This window comes from Sciurus vulgaris (assembly GCF_902686455.1).
Source record: "Sciurus vulgaris genome assembly, chromosome: 11".
Lineage (NCBI taxonomy): Eukaryota > Metazoa > Chordata > Mammalia > Rodentia > Sciuridae > Sciurus > Sciurus vulgaris.
The window spans coordinates 27,665,637-27,681,996 of NC_136472.1; the positions used below are offsets into that span (position 1 = coordinate 27,665,637).

Here is a 16,360-nt window from a genome sequence, read left to right on the forward strand (position 1 = left end):
AAAATTACTCATAAAAGAATAAGAATTGGACAAGCATTTCATTTTTCATCAGTAACACTAAATTCTAGAAAAGAAACTGTATAATTCTGAAAGTAAAAATTTTGACCCTAGAACTTTATACTTAGGAAAAGAATCATTTTGTTGTGAGTGTAAAAGACATTTTTGTATTTACTAAATGTACTGTAAGTAAAGCTTTTCTGAAAAGTTTCACATAAGGATATGGTCCAACCAAATTAGTTGGAATTAAAGTAGGTAATGAAGCCAAAAGTTGGTTCTTTGAAAATATCATCAAACTTGACAAACTTAGCTATACTAACGAAGGAAAAAATAGAGCATATTCTGGGTAGTCTAGTTAATGCAATAACACAGGACAAGGAAATGAGAAGTACTGTTGGAAGAATAGATGTGTATTGTCATTATTTTCAGACGACATGATTGTCTTCCTAGAGAAGTCAGGAAAAATCAATGAGTACTACTGTAACTAATGAGAATCAGGTGTCTCTATAGAAGCTAAAATCAAAACCTTTCCTTTGGTCATCAGTACCTTGTGAGAAAATAATAATGAAAAATTTGTCTAATCACAATAGAAAGTAACCTTTTCAAAGCTAAAAATAAACTTTTTTTTGGTGGATGGTATTGAACCCAGGTACACTTCACAACCGAGCTACATCCCCAGTGCTTTTTATTTATTATTTTGAGACAGGTCTCACTAAGTTGCTGAGGCTGGCCTTGAACTTGCGATCTTAACTGCTTTAATCTCCCAAGTTCCTGGGATTACAGGTAGAAATAAATTTAACAAGAAGTGTATAATACCTGTGCCTTTATCTTTACTTAGGGACATAAAAGGATTTAAATAAATGAATAGCTATACATTCTCTCTGGGTGGGAAGATTCAACATTTTGAAGAAGTTAATTCTCTTGAATTCCATAAATTTAAATAATATCATTCAAAATTTCATTGGCTATTTTGGGGAACTGGGCAGATTGAATCTAAAGTTCATCCAAATATAGCCAAGGAAATATTGAAAAAGAATAAAGAAGAATGCTACATTTCTGGCCCAGACCATAATCCTGCATCCCAGTGATCTTCACCTGACTGTCCTATAGGTGCCTCAAACTCAGTGTGTCTCAAACTGGACACATTCTCTCTTTTGCAACATATTGCCCACGATGTTCTCTATGACAGTAATTTTTACCACCTCTACTAAAATAATCAAGTCAGAAACCTGAAAGTTTTCCTTGACTCTGAAAGCCAACCTTGATTCCTCCCTTTCACTCATCTCCAGAATTAAGTCATCAGTTCCTGCTGATTTTCCTCTTCAATCTCTCTTAACCCTCTCTTTCCAAAAACCACTATTTTTCCTCACACCATTGTCTCTTGCCTGGATTATTAAGAGTGTCTTTGCCTTTCTCTTTGCTTCCAGTCTTGCTCTCCTCCAATTATGGTAGCTAGAGTGAATCTTCAAAGGTAGAAATCTGAGTCAAGTCTCAGCATCTCAGCGTCTTCTCATTGCTCCCAGGACCTAATCCAAAGTCTCATCATGGTTTGCAGCCCTCCATGATGCACACCTGTTTGCAACCTCTTTCTAGTCCATTCTTTCCTTTACTTCATTCTCTAGCCATTTTTGGACTTCTCACTAAAAAGACCCTGGTCTTCTGTGCCCTTGAACTTATTGTTCTCTTTTCTTTTTTCTTTTTTTTTGGGGGGGGCGGGGAAGGGTACCAGGGACTGAACCCAGGGGCACTTAACCACTGAGCCACATCCCCAGCCCTATTTTGTAGTTTATGTAGAGACAGGGTCTTGCTGAGTTGCTTAGTGCCTCACCTTGCTGAGGCTGGCTTTGAACTGATGGTCCTCCTGCCTCAGCCTCCCAAGCTGCTGGGATTACAGGCATGCACCACCACACCCGGCTGTTGTTCTCTTTTCTGAGTTGCTGTTCTTCTCCCTATCCTGGTGAACTCATAAATATTCTTTAGGTCTCAGTGTGAAAATCACTTCCTCCCCTGACCTCTAGATTAGGTCCAGCTGTTGGATGCTCATCTAGTGCACCTTATTCCCTCTATAATGTTCATTATATTTTATCCTAATTATTTACTTATCTTTCCTTGATTCTAGTTTTTAAACTCCATGGGAGTCAGTACTTCATCTGCTTATTCAAGGGAATATTCTCTGTGTCTTACACAACGTAATTAGCCAGTACAAGTAGTCAGTTGTTTAATTGCTAGAATCAAAACATACTATAAAGTTATAGTTGGTGAAACAGTACAGTGCTGGCAAGAAACAAACAGATGAGCTTCTGAATAGAACAAACAAAAAAAAATCAAACTTTCATATAAATTGAAATTTAATTGTAATAGTTTGGGTCAGTAGAGAAAAAATGGATTATCTTACTTAGTGGTATAAAAACAATAGGCTCTCTACTTTAGCAAAAATATCAGGCAAGATTCCTAGGCAGGACTGTCTTGATTGCATATTGAAAATTTAACTTTAGCATAAGCCAAAAGGAAAACAAAACAAACAAACAAACAAAAAACCCCAGGATTTATTGGAAGGATATTTGTTATCACAGAAAGGAGACAAGAACTGCACAATATCCCCTCCAAAATGCAAGCAACAGCAAACCTCTGCAGTCCTTACAGACTAAAAAGCTGATAAAATATTCTTTCTCTAATATTTTAGATGTTTTGCTTTATTTTCTCCTAAGATAGACTAACTCCATGTGGCAGAGAATATAGCCCTCAGGAGCTTCCAGGCTTTGTCACCTTTTGAAGAAAAACATACTCTCCAGCTTCACTTCGATGCTGAAAATCCCCAGGAGGTGCTTTGGCTTGTATAGCTTGGGTCACATGCCCACCATCCCTGTCTAAGGCTTAGAGCAGTCACTTTGTCCAGGGAGACAGGATACCGCAAGACTCCTACCCACTGCTGCATGGTGGTTTCTGTGGGTACACAAGTGCATGTGTGTCTAGATCTAGTCACGCAGAGTGGAGGCAGGGTGGTGGAGAGAAGAAAGCCTCTCCCCAAAAGGTGGGTAGACGGCCATAGCCAAAGGGACCTTGTGAGGAACAGGAGACTCATTCTAATTGTGTCGTACTCTTATCTCTGTTTCACATCATATTCAAGAATCAATTTAAAGTGGAATAGAAATCTTATATAAAATATAAAATTATGAAAATACTAAAGAAAAGAGTTTTTCTGTCCTTTTTATCCTGAAATGTGGAAGATCTTCCTTAGTATAAGACCAGAAAGCATACAGGAAAAGACTTAATAACCTGAGATGATAAAAGGAAGAAAAAAGCCTTGAAGGCAAAGGCAATAAAAACAAAATCGCAAGAATAGCAATTAAAAAAAAAAAACAAACAAAAAACTCAAGAAAGCATTTTCAATTGTCTGACAAAGGGTTAGTAGTCTTGTATATAAAGAGTTCTTATCTGTAAGAAGATGAGCATCTCAAAGGAAATGTATGCAATGGAACATTAGTAGGCAATTCACAAAAGGAGTAAAAACGCTAGTTTGTGTTACAGAAAAGAAAACATCAATGGATGAAAAATACATGAAAAATGATCAACCATATGTAATGAGTGAAATGAGATTTAGAAACCACAATGAAATACTATTGTGGTTCTGCCAGATTGGCAACGATGAAAATATCCAATAGCAACAGTTACTAGCATGGATAGAGCAGCAAGAAACCTGTACACTGCTGGATGGGGTGTAAAATAGTTCAACCACTTTGGGGAACAGTTTTGCATATCCTAACAAATTTGAAGTTTACATGCTTTTTGACCCACCACCTCCACCCCTAGATACTATGTGCTCTAATGCAGGAATGCCCAGTGAAAATAGCATTGAAGCCACATGTGTAAGTTAACATTCCCTAGTAGGCACATTATAAGAAAGTAAACATGAACTTAATTATATGTTAATTGATATGAAAAATGGGTATGACTTAATTGCACAGTTGATTTAATTGTATTTATTAAACTTATTTTGTTGATTTAATTACATTTATAAAATTAAATGTTATGAATTTTATTTGAAACTATTCAGATAAGTATATATAAAGTATCATTTCAATGTGTAATCAGTATTAAACATTATCAATTAAGATGTGCTATGTTCCTTTTGTTTTTCTTATTAAGTCTTTGAAATTCAGTGTTTATGTTTTACTCTTGCAACACATCTCAGATTGGAGAGACCATATGTCCAGTGCTCACTAGCCATGGGCACTATAGCGGACAGTATAGCTCTAGAGACACTCTTATAGTTGTACAGATTTTTACTAGAATTTTCATAGTAGCCTTGTTGTTAATAATAGGAAAAGGAACCAAAGGGTACATATCTTTTGACTAGACAGATAAATTGTGGTAAATTCCTATAGTGGAATACTATAATACAGTTATAAAAGAATGAACGAATTACAGATATATGTATCAATTTGGAGAAATTGACCATTGGTGCAAAACGCAGGTCTCAGAAGAATACATAAAAACTAATAAAACATATAGTTCATTATATAAGTGGTAAAGTTTGGAATGAAAGAAAGAATGAAACAAAGGTTCAGACTGGTAATTGCTTCTTGGGTGAAAGGCAAGGGATACAACTAGAAAGGAAATCACAGGTATTCAAATCACTGGTATTCAAAGACACCAATGCCAGCCTATTTACTGGAGACGTACATGTATATATGTACATATACATTATACATACACACAAGTATGTATACATACAAGTGCACTTGTATTCTTGTGTGAATCATCAACAGTGTTTAAATCATTAATGGTCAGTAAATATGAAAAGATGTTCAGTTTTACTCATCAAAGACCTATAAATTAGAACAATAGCAATTTATTTATTAATTTTCACTTTTTTTGCCCATGAATCTGATTTAAAAAACAGCAGCAACAACAAAAACTTAAAAGTTTAAGCCCATGTGCTTGGTAGAGATGGACACACAAGCAGTCCTCACACTGTTGATGAAAGTAGACAGCCTTTCTGGACAGCAGTTTTAGAACAGAAATCCACATTTTAAATTGGCCTATCCATTATCCCAGTACTGTAACTTCTAAGAATTGATTCTGAGAAAGGATTCAGATAAATGAATAAGATATATTTACAGGATGTTCCTTATAGCTGTTTTTGCAAAAAAAATAATGAACAATTTTGTTTGAAGAAATAATGTTCCATTCAGGAGTATCGTTGTTTTGAAAAGGAAGTAGAAAGATATATGTATTGACATGGAATTATGTCCATACATATCATTAAATAATGAAATGAGTGGTGGAGTAGCATGCAATATATGATCCCAAATCCTTACATAGCATTAGGAAACTATAAAAAGAAGAAATCAGACAGTTAACAGTAGGGATTGGGAGCGTAGAATGTGTCCTTAGCTTGTGCAATCCACAGCATTGAGAGGAAGGGAGGGAGGGAGGGAAGAAAGAGAATTGTCTTATAAAAAGAAAAATGTAATGAGATTCCCCCCACCGTTTCTTCTTATGAGACTGGCATCACTTGTGTATAGTCATGATCCCTAAGAACACTGGAATGTTGCTCTAGACTCATCAAACCCCTTTTGAGAAATTCGTAGAGATTGGGACAGCCTTCTTACTTTCTGTCTCTATATTTTTGTAGTGCTGGGTATTGAACCCAGGTCCTCTTGCATGCTAGACAAGTGCTCTACCACTAAGCTACATCATGTGCTCATGTGGTATCCTCTCATGATGAAGAAAGCATTCCTAATTGGAGCAAGAGAGTTTATATAGAGAAAAAAATATTCTTTTATTGTTTCAGCATTCACTTGGAGGAATCAGAGGATAGAAACCAAAAATGTACATTGCCCATACTCTCTGAATAGCTCTTTCAGAGGCTGGATTCTAACCCTTCAGTAGCTTTTAATGTATTAACAAGCCATTCTCCAGATAAAGTCAGCAGTTTGCTCTATTGTTTAGTGTTTATTTTTTTGTCCAAAGACTGTAATGAGAATAATAACCTATCATAGTAGTTGTATATGTCACGACTTTCTTTTTGCAGAAGGTAGTGTGTTACCTTTCAGTTTAATGAATAAATTTCAACAAATAGGATAATTATCAAATCAAGTTATAAATGCCATCCAAAGAATAAGTCTTTAAAAACACTCTCATAAATAAAAGTTTTTTACTGCCCTCCTGCTCCCAGTTTAGGGAAGCACATTCTTATTTTCTTCTCTGCCTTTGTTGTTATTTTTACTGTGTAACTGCAGGACAGGTGTAGTGGAGTTAAGTTAAAACTTGTAACTGAAAGCACTCCCATGGCCATTTCTTGTTTTCAATCTGGGTCTCCTATTGGAAATGATGTGGAATTTATTGCTAGGTTTTTAGGTTGTGTTAGGAAACTATATTATAACAATGAATACAATGAAGATATTTTTAAATTTTAAATGTAGAAGGAACTCTAGGATAAAAAAATAAGTCTGTTTTCAGAAGTTATTTGGTTGGGCTTCTAGAATAGAATGTAACCTTAATGGGGAAGCTATATATATATATATATATATATGTGAAGAAAACTTCAACTTAAGTAATTGTTAGGCTTTGTGGGAAGTCAGTATCAAACAGAATTAGTGAAAGAGCATCTTCAGAACATTAAGTGCAAAAAACTGACCAAAGATTTTGGGACAAGAAGTTACCATTGACATCTTCATTTAACCTCTTGATTTCCCCAAGGTTTCGACTTTTTGACAAGATAAATTTTGTTTTAAAAAGTAAAGGTTAAAGTAATAGACCTTTCTCTTGCTTTCATATGGAGATGCAGTAGGACTGAAATTGCACGTAGGAGTCTTCAGTCACCCTGTGTTCGAGTAGTGCTTCAGGGGTGTGGAAATACACATTAAAGCGAAAGAAAAAGAACACCTTCAAGGTACTTTTAAACTGGAAAGAAATATCTTAACTTGTAGACTTTAAAGTGAGAATTACAACTAAATCAGGAAACATTACAAGTATAAAGAGGGAAAAACATTTTTTTTCAAAATGGCTGTACATAATTATTACTTTAATTATAAAGGTAATATGTTGTGGGCTGGGGATATAACTCAGTTGGTAGAGTACTTACCTCGCAAGCACATGGCCCTGGGTTCAATCCCCAGCACCACACACACACACACACACACACACACACACACACACACACACACACAGTAATATGTTTTATTATAAAACCTTTAGCTAATCCAGCAAAGCAAAAATCATCTGTAGGCTTATCACAGAGCTGTTAACAATTTTATGAACATGTATTATTTTCATAGAAATTATGTGAGATTTTTCCACAAGAACTAAGACTTGCCAGTTGAAAGTTCAGGGACAACTGTGTGCATGTAATAGAAAATTGAAATAATTTTGCATCCTGACACCAGACAAACTCCAGAAAGTTTTCAGGATGATTACGAGTACATATGAAATTTTTGAAAAAGAAAACTTTTTCAATTTATTTTTTTGTATCCCCATCCCAAGCCCATCCTTCAAAAAAGAAAAATTGTCCACAGAGATCTCCATTTCAAACATTTAGAGAATTTGCTACCAGCCTGTTAAATGATTCTAACTGTAGTAAATGTTATACTGTATATATTAAGCTAAAGTGAAATGAATTCCATGCTGGCAAAGACAGGAAGTGGTGGTTGAGGCTGATTGTCCTGGGCATGATAAAAGACTGTATCTTGGATAGGGAGTGACATTTCTTTGGTAGCCAAATAAGAATTCTTAATGTACGTACTACAAACAAGAAAATAACATGTTGGATACTTTGCTTCCTAAGTGTCTGGCCCATGTGAATTACACGCTGAAAACAGTATAAAGAGAAGATAGGAATCATTCTTTATAAGGTACCCTCTGAAGGCACATTTCTAGAAAGGGAGCTTTTCCATATGGGAACAAAAGGTGTCTCCTCATAGCTTTGGCAGTTAGTCCTTATGTGATGAAAGGTGAATAGGAACTGTGTTTAGCACTCGGGCATTTTAAAGATCTTAAGCAGTACATTTAGTTGATGGTTTGCTTCATTCTTGAGAAAGAGTTGTACGCATTAAAGACTTAATCAAATTGCATTGTATTTTGTGTTTCCTGTGGAAGCAGCTGCATTCAGGTGTAGGTAGCACTGTTTTCCAAACCCAGAAAGGGCAGGGTGCTCAGTTGCCTTTATAAAGGCAATTTCTTGGTTGGCTGCGATTGAGTGCAGAATTATAATACTGAGGGCTTAATTTATAACAGAAAATGCAGGAGTGCAAACCTGTTCAACCCCTTATACATGTATAAATAAGGTAAACAATAGCAGATTAGCATGGAATATTGTTTGATGTGAATAAGGTTAAGAACAAATTTTCTTGGCCTGTGCATGTTGTACCTGTAACCACAGAGAAAACTTGTAGAAATCAGTGCATCATCTTTGAAATATAATAAAATCCAAGAGAAAACGCAGAGTGATGTGAGACAGCTGCTGCTTGGATTGGCAGCCTATTTATAATCTGGGAGGCTCGTAGCTAGATTGCCATGCTGTGTGCTGTGCTCTCACACATCAGATAGGGATGATGATTTGCCTGCGTGCAAGTGCTCCTGCTCTTAGACTTTTAATTTTTCAGAAAAGGATTCCTCCTTCTACAGAGAAATGGAGCATGCTAGCAAAAGCAGATTTCTGCATTTAATACACTGAACCGTCTTCCACAGGTCCTGTGGGCATTTTTCAGTGCTGGGGGGAAGACCTTTGTTGGGCCAGGCATTTAAAGACGTAAACCCTTCTCAGCATTCTCAGTGAGGCTGGCTTTGCTGAGCGAGTGAGTCATGTGGGACAGAATGTCGCATTTCAGTACCTTTTGGCTATCTGTGCACGTTAGACAATAACGATTGCCAAGCCAACGTGTCTCAGGTTTTTTAATTACGGATTTAAATGCCCACAGGAGCTCTGCTCATATGTTAATTCCACTGTTTGACTTTAAAGGTTTTTTTTTTTTTTTTTTTGCATTTTCTAATTCAGATTATAAAAGGCAGTCAGCCATTCAATATGGAGACAGTTTACCACATAAACTTGTTTGAGGGGCAAGCAGGGTAGAGAAAAGGTAGCTAAAGCTTTTTCACATTCATACTCAGAAAAGGGAGGGCGTGAAACTTGCTTAATGTTCTCCCGTATTTTCTTTCAAAGGGCCCAAAATAAGTATATTAATGAAAATAACCTTGACACCTGTTTTTGCAAAGAATTGTAAAGCATTGGAATGATACTCTAATTTCTACATGTTGTCAGCTTTTGCGTACCTTGTGCGTGTGGGAACTACGTCATGGATTGTCTGCAACTGAATTTTCCACCCAGGGCAAGTTCCCCCTAAGGCACATTTTACTACAAAAACATGTCTTATGCCACTGTGATTGGGTGTTTGCACAGCACTCTAAGGGAATTTAAATTTGAAAACTCAAATTGAAACATAATTTTATAGATAACATCCATTCCCTAAAGGACTGAGACTTTAAAGTCCAACATTACAGAGTTTTGCATATTCTGATATTTTGGTTTATTCTTATCCCAGGTCTTTCACATAATAATGCTTAATCAGAAAGCTGACTTCCTCTGATGTCCCATCAGAGACATAGAGGAAACTGGATATATTTATAGATAGCTTACAAAGAAAGATCTGGGATTTTCTTCTGCCTAAAGGACATTGACAAAATCTGAACAAGATCTGTAGATAATAGTATTGTATCATTGTTGATTTTCTAATCCCCCCAACATTTTATTTTGAAATTTTTTCTGACATCCAAAAATATTTGAAAGAGTTTTCTAGCAAGCACCCAGTTTTATGTCTTACTATATGTCTGTCCTTGAGTCCATCTTACTTATTTCTTTTTTTAGCAAATAGGAGAAAAAAGATACTATTTCTGAACTTAACAGCAAATAATTCAAGAGAAAAATTCTATGCAGGTGGAGGATAGGGGAGAATAAAATAAATTGGAGAAAGAGTGCACATTTGGGGAACTGGGTGAAAGATGTATGAGAATTCTCTAAGCCATTACAACTTTTCTTTAAGTCTGAAATATGTCAAATGGGTTTTTTAAATAAATTGAGATTATAAGAATAATGTAATTAATCAAATTAGGATGTTCTCAGAATATCAGAGAACTGCTGCTTCTCAAATAAAAGGATTTTGTGTAGCCCCATACTACAAATGATCAGGGTTTTGTTACGGTCTTATTAGGAAGATGACATCTCTCCTAGCCTAATCTGTTATCATAGAAGGTCTAGACTTGGTGCTAAAACATGAAGAAAGGGAATATCTGCTTCATGAGAACTTGTTTTGACTTTTACCTAGAAACCAACTGGGATGTTCACCTGCCTATTGATGCCATCTCTGTAAAGGGGTTGTCATAAATTCAGGCAACGAAGAAACTCAGTGGTGATAAGACATGAGAAGACTCCACCCCTTTTATCTGTGATATAATCATATCTATGGGAATATGAAGAAAAGTTTTAAAAAATAAAATTTAAATACAGGTGCCTGAGAGAACAATGTTCCCCTTCGGTCAGTGTTACCCCTTTCAGAGAAAACTCCATGTGGGTGGGCAGTGCATTCTTTCTTTCATGGTTTCAGGAACTCGGTTATGTAGCTGATGAATAATGTGTTAGTTTGATTTATGCTGATACATAACAGGACACCTCAGGCTGGGGGAATTATTAACAATAGAAGTGTACTTGACTCAGTTTTGGAGGCTGGTAAGTCCAACATCAAGGGTACACATCTGGTGAGAGGCTCCTGGCTATGACAGCATGGAAGAAAATAACACATGGGTAAGAGAGAGTGAATGTGCAAGAGAGAGGGAAGAGCCAAAGTATTTATTTTACCAGGAACCCACTCCTGAATAATGACATTAATCTATTCATGAGGGCAGAACCTTCATGACCCCATTACCTCCTAAAGGACCCACCTCTCAACACTCGTATTGGGGATTAAAGTTTCTTACACATGAACTTAGGAGAACACATTCAAACCACAGCAAATAATATCTAATAATGACAAGATAAAGAAACAAAATGGAACAGGAAAGCATCACACTGAATTGAATAGCTTCCTATGAGGAATTATTTGTTGGAAAGGATGTTCAATAATATGGGAGGATAGCTTTATAGATTAGTTTGGAAATAGAGTCACTGTGGTAGAGAAAAGGAAAATTAAGCAATCATCAGAATATTGTGTTCAGTCTTAGGGAAGTCCTCAAGTCTTGAGTTAATAAAAATATAGAGGAAAGCCAGAAAGAACTTAAAGGAGACAGTTACATCAGAGAGCAACTTATTACTAAGTGAAAAATAATGACAAGCATTGTTTTAATGGAAGAAAAATAATGTTGCTTAATAACAAATGGAAAGCAACAGAAAGCATTTTATGGAAAAAGCAGGGCTACTAACTAGGAAAGGAGAAGAATAAAGGGACAGTTTTGATAGCTTAAATATGAGGGGGAGATTTAGGAAAATTAGAGAAAATAGTAATTCAATGAGAGGTAGGCTTATTCCTGGATCAGGCCCTTGGGGATGAGAAGGAGAGTAAGAGGACCAGTATATATAGAATCATAATGACTGGAGTGTGTGGAGCTCAGGGATAGAGCACTTGCCGCGCAAGTATAGGCCCAGAATCACCAGCACTACAAAAATAAATCTCCAGTTGTATAAAATCAGAAAACTGGGGACATCCCCAGACACTACCTTGTTTCCTTTCCTTATTTACACAATCAATTGAGCTAAACCAGCATTTCCCAAACCGTGTTCCTTTGAACCACTAGTGTTCAACATATTCAACATATTACAGATTTCCCCTGAAAACCGAATTCTGTAATTACAAAATTTTTTAAAATGTCATATACTCTCTGCTTTTCAGTGATAACTTAGCAGATGTTAGCAAATAAAAACTTAAATTCTTTAGTAAAGAAACCAGTTTAAGTACATTTAACTTGGTATTTGGCAGACTGACCTCTTTTCTAGGAACATACCTTCTTGTATCTCAGGGGACTCTAATATTCTTCTTAACACAATTTGGGATTGCTGACTTAACCCCTTCTAGAAAGAGAGCAGTCTTCCTGTTTAGTTTCCTCACCTGGTTGAGGAAATGGATTTTTCACTTCCTAGATGTTAGCATAGTCCAACATCTTGCTGATCCCTTCTACTTAAACACTCATGCTCTGTACACATCTGCCTTGTGCAAGACTGACTCCCAAGCCATTCAGAGTAGAAGGGGCCTGGATAATGATCCACCAAGCATCCCCCTTTGCCAGTCCCTGCCCTGCCTTAAAGAAGACTGAGAATATAAGTTACGTTTAGACTGCATCCTTTCATAAGTCCCTGCCTTCTTTTCCAGACCAAAGAGTATAATTTCCTTTTTCTCTCTTGATTTTCTAACTTTTTTTTTTCTTGTTACTTTTGTTCTGTCCCCAGACTCTCCATCTATCATCCAAGGTGTGAGACCTCAGCCTATATATGCCATAATAGAATCTGACAGTATGTGATTTGGTTCCATAAGAGAAAAATAACAGAATTCTATGTGCATCTGATTAACTTTTAATTCTGTTATGCCAGGCTCTTATTTGTTTCTCTCATTACAGCGTTCGTGTCTCATTAAGAAAGATATTGTTGACTTAGTTATCTCTGCTTTACTAGAACACTCCCTCACTCGGATCTCCTCTTTTCCCACTAGTGTTATGCCTGTCTTTTCCATTCATGTGATGCTTTTTTCTCTTCCAAACTGAATTATTCTGCCTCTCCTCAAGAATCCCTGAAATGTGAATTCAAAGATAAGGGTCTCTGTCTTTTGACTGCTTTCTGTGGCCCCTTCAGTGAAGCTTGGCCCAGTGTGAATAGTGTTCACAAATTCACAATACGAGATGGAGCTGGTGTTGCAAACTTGTTAGTAGTTTAAAATTGGGTGAAGTCATTTTAAAAATACTGTCTAGTGGTCCCTTTCTTATATTTGAAATGCTTAGTTAAGGATAATCTTTTCAACTATACCTATAGTGGTTTTAGCACATCAGTATTCAAAACAGGTCGTTTTTTATTTGAGAAAAATTCATAACTTACAGAGGTAAATAGGACCGAAGAGGATAATATTTTATATTCTAGATCATCAGATGGTGTTAGATACAAGGCAAGCAGAAAAAGTGAAAGTGGGAGCCAGTTGTGTCCAGGGCCTGCTTTAAAAGACACACGACAGTAACACACGTGCCTGGTGAGTACTCCCACCCACTGCATATGTACGAGGTGCTTCCCTTCTGCTGCTGCGCAGAGGCCAATCGAACAGTGTCAGAGAAGGCTTCCCTGTTACTCGGGGGCAATTCTAATGAAAAATTGGTTTGCTGCAGGATACCAGCAGCCACTTTAGGGAATTCTAGTGTTATCCCCAAACATGTCACAGGATCTTACTCTGCAGATCCAGTGTATGTGAATGAAATGCTGAGTCTGAGCATGTCAACAGGGAACAAAAGAAGACATTGGGAAATGACACCATCGGTGCTACAAAGTCAAGACCAAATCCAAGCAAAAGTAATCATATTTCCAGTCAGAGTATCTCTGAGTGACCATTTACTGGTAATCAATAACCAGGATAAATAAAATGGAAAGGTGAAAAACCTGCTTTCACAGGAATATTTTTCAGAATTGGCCTAAGTTCTTTTCATTTAGGTCAAGTCATTTCTTCAAAGTGGTGGCCAAAAAAAGGGAAGATAAAATATAGAAAATAGAATAGTGAAATGCCCTTAAAGGAACGTTGTTGAGATGCTGTGACATGCTGGTGAGGGTTATTCGAAACCCTGAAAATCAGCAAGCTGACTTTGCTCCCGCTTGGGGTTGCGTGGTCCTTTTCTATATAAGAGGTATAAACACTCATGTGTAACATGTTTTACTTCCTTATGTATTTCAGTGTTGTTTTATCATTTGTAGAGCAAAAATCCCATTTATTGCTTAAGTAGAAATTCAGAAACAAAGGAGTTAGCCAAAACTAACCAGAGACTAACAGGACTAAATTTCATTACTAGGATTAGAATTTAGTCTAATTGTTTAAGTTAATACCAAAGTAAAGTATTTGGGTCTTGACAAAATTTCAGTGGCTACAGTGCAATTTATAGCATTAGTAAGCCCATTGTGCTCCATGACATGAGCCCCAGAACTTCTTCAGGAACATGGCACAGTGTCAGATTTAAGTCCTCTGATTCCTAGTTTTAGCAGACTTTGCCTGGATTGATCATATCCAAGTGCCTTGTGGACCTGGTTCAATCCTTCTTAGTTTATAAAACTTATTTATAAACTTATTTTTTGGTATGGTATGCATGTTGATATCAATAAAAGTAAGCTTTTGGGTTAGTCTATGCCTCATAAAAAAAATTTTAAGTTTCATTTGACATGATACTTAATTTTTATAGGACTTTATTTGAAATTCATATTTCAAGCTCATCAAAAAGTACCTGTACTGCCATGTTAAAAAACTGACATTTTCTTCTCTGTCGTCTACAAAGCATTAAAAGCAGTTCCTTCTTTTTTTCAGAGAAGATAAAGCAAAACCAATAACTGAGAAATTAGCATCCACAAAAGTTCAGAAATGAAGTGTATGAGTTTCAAAGGCTCAAAATTAAAAACAAACAAACAAAAAAGTAGATTAGTTTTCCAGAATGGGAAAAGCTTTTATTATTATCCTCCTTATTTTTCTTCTTATTTTTGACCAAATGAGTTTGTCTTTAAACACAATTTTAGCTTCTTACATGTTTTGTGTATTTGCTGCGTACAGTGATGATATATTGATTTTGTTGTAAAAAGTCTTGCATTGGGTTGCATTACCCTAAGATGTTATTTTAGAAATTGGTGATGTGCATCTGTGAGAGCCTGTCATGGTGTGCAGGAAGCAGTGCCATTAAGCAAGTTATCACCATCTGCCCCTACCTGCAGTCAGTCTTAGTACAATATCATCATTTTTTTCTCCTATAACCATCAATTGCTATTTTTAAAAAATTCAGTGTCCATATCAGGATTTTGTTCATATTTGCTAAATTGTCTTTTGCCAAGTCATTTGATAGATACTTGTAACTATATGGAATCCCTTCTTAAGAAATTAAGTCAAATAGGTTAGTGGGATTTAAAAGGCATTTGAATGGACACATAAATTATGCATAGACAGCTATTTCAGGGTAGCTGTCCTTCTGAATTGATAAGAGACAAAGTCCTTAGACAATTTTCTTTCAGTTTTAGGAAGATTCTTTTATTTTTCATCTATAGATTTGCCCAACTGACCAACTACACCTGAGGTTAAATGATACTACTACCTCTTACAGAAGATGCTGCAGAACTTGAGCCCAGATCTGCAGGAGGCCCACCTAACAGGCCACCAGGATGTTAGGGTATTTTGGTGCTTTTATAAGGAAGCTTTTGAAGCACGGGGCACATTTTTTAACCCCCACAGCTAATTAGAATGATGAGGTTAACCAAAATAGTGAATTTTCTCTCGGTGTACTAGTTGAGATTACAAAGTTGAAAAGGCTGTATGGTAACTTGCAGTGTGGGCGTATGCTTTGGGTTCTGCTCTTCAGTAGTCTTTTCTGTTGAATCCTGGTTTATTTTTAGGTTAAAGATTAGTTTTTCCTATCAGTCTTCATATTTATTACAAACGGATTTCAGGGACAAGACCATTTGCATTGTGATTTGTGTAATCTTTACTAATTTTGTAGAAATTAGGAAGAAAACATGATAGTATGATAGTAAGGATAATGATCTCTTTCCCAGTTTTTTTTTTTTTTTTTTAAAGGCAAATTCTGAAGTGTTACTTAAAAATATGGAGCTCTTCTGTGTCAAGAATTTCACCTTACTAAGTATCTTTATGAAGCATCACCACAGAAAGTGTCATTAGCCCAACTACCTGGAGCAGGAAGGGAACGTATTCATATTGTTGCAGAGTAGTCTACCGTCTTGTTAGTTTTTCATATACTTTAATATCTCCTATTTCTTTATTCAAACTGAGTGCTTAAAATTTCTCACATTGCACTGAACTAGAGGTATGAGAAGATAGCAACTGTACCCTTTCAAAAGTAACGTGTATGTTTTATGGACTTAAAAGTCTCATTGTTTTTTTTCTCTATAGATGCATATTTATTCAGTTTAATTTGTGCTGCGTGTATGATCTTTTATTGTCATTGTTTTGGTAGTGCCGGGGTTCAAACCCAGGTCCTTGCACATGCTAGAAAGTAGTCTACCACTGAGCTGTCCCCTGAACCCTATTTTTTCTGATGTTTTTGTAGACATTGTGATACTTCACCCTTAAATATTTCAGTTTTTATTTTCATCATAATCACAGTTCAGATGTCATACTCAGAAAACTTAAAATCAATA

The 16,360-nt window shown here is 36.2% G+C and overlaps 1 protein-coding gene across 22 annotated transcripts in view; it reads left to right on the forward strand.

Annotated features, from left to right (window-relative positions):
- PHF21A (PHD finger protein 21A) overlaps positions 1-16,360 on the forward strand; it is a 173,881-nt gene that overhangs the window by 81,971 nt on the left and 75,550 nt on the right. For 2 of the 22 annotated variants that reach the window (XM_079103424.1, XM_079103425.1), the window contains one exon: positions 13,112-13,217. The exons of the other annotated variants lie outside the window; for them this stretch is intronic. The gene's annotated coding sequence lies outside the window, so the exon portion shown is untranslated. The remainder of the gene's footprint in view (positions 1-13,111; positions 13,218-16,360) is intronic. 22 annotated transcript variants of the gene reach the window in all.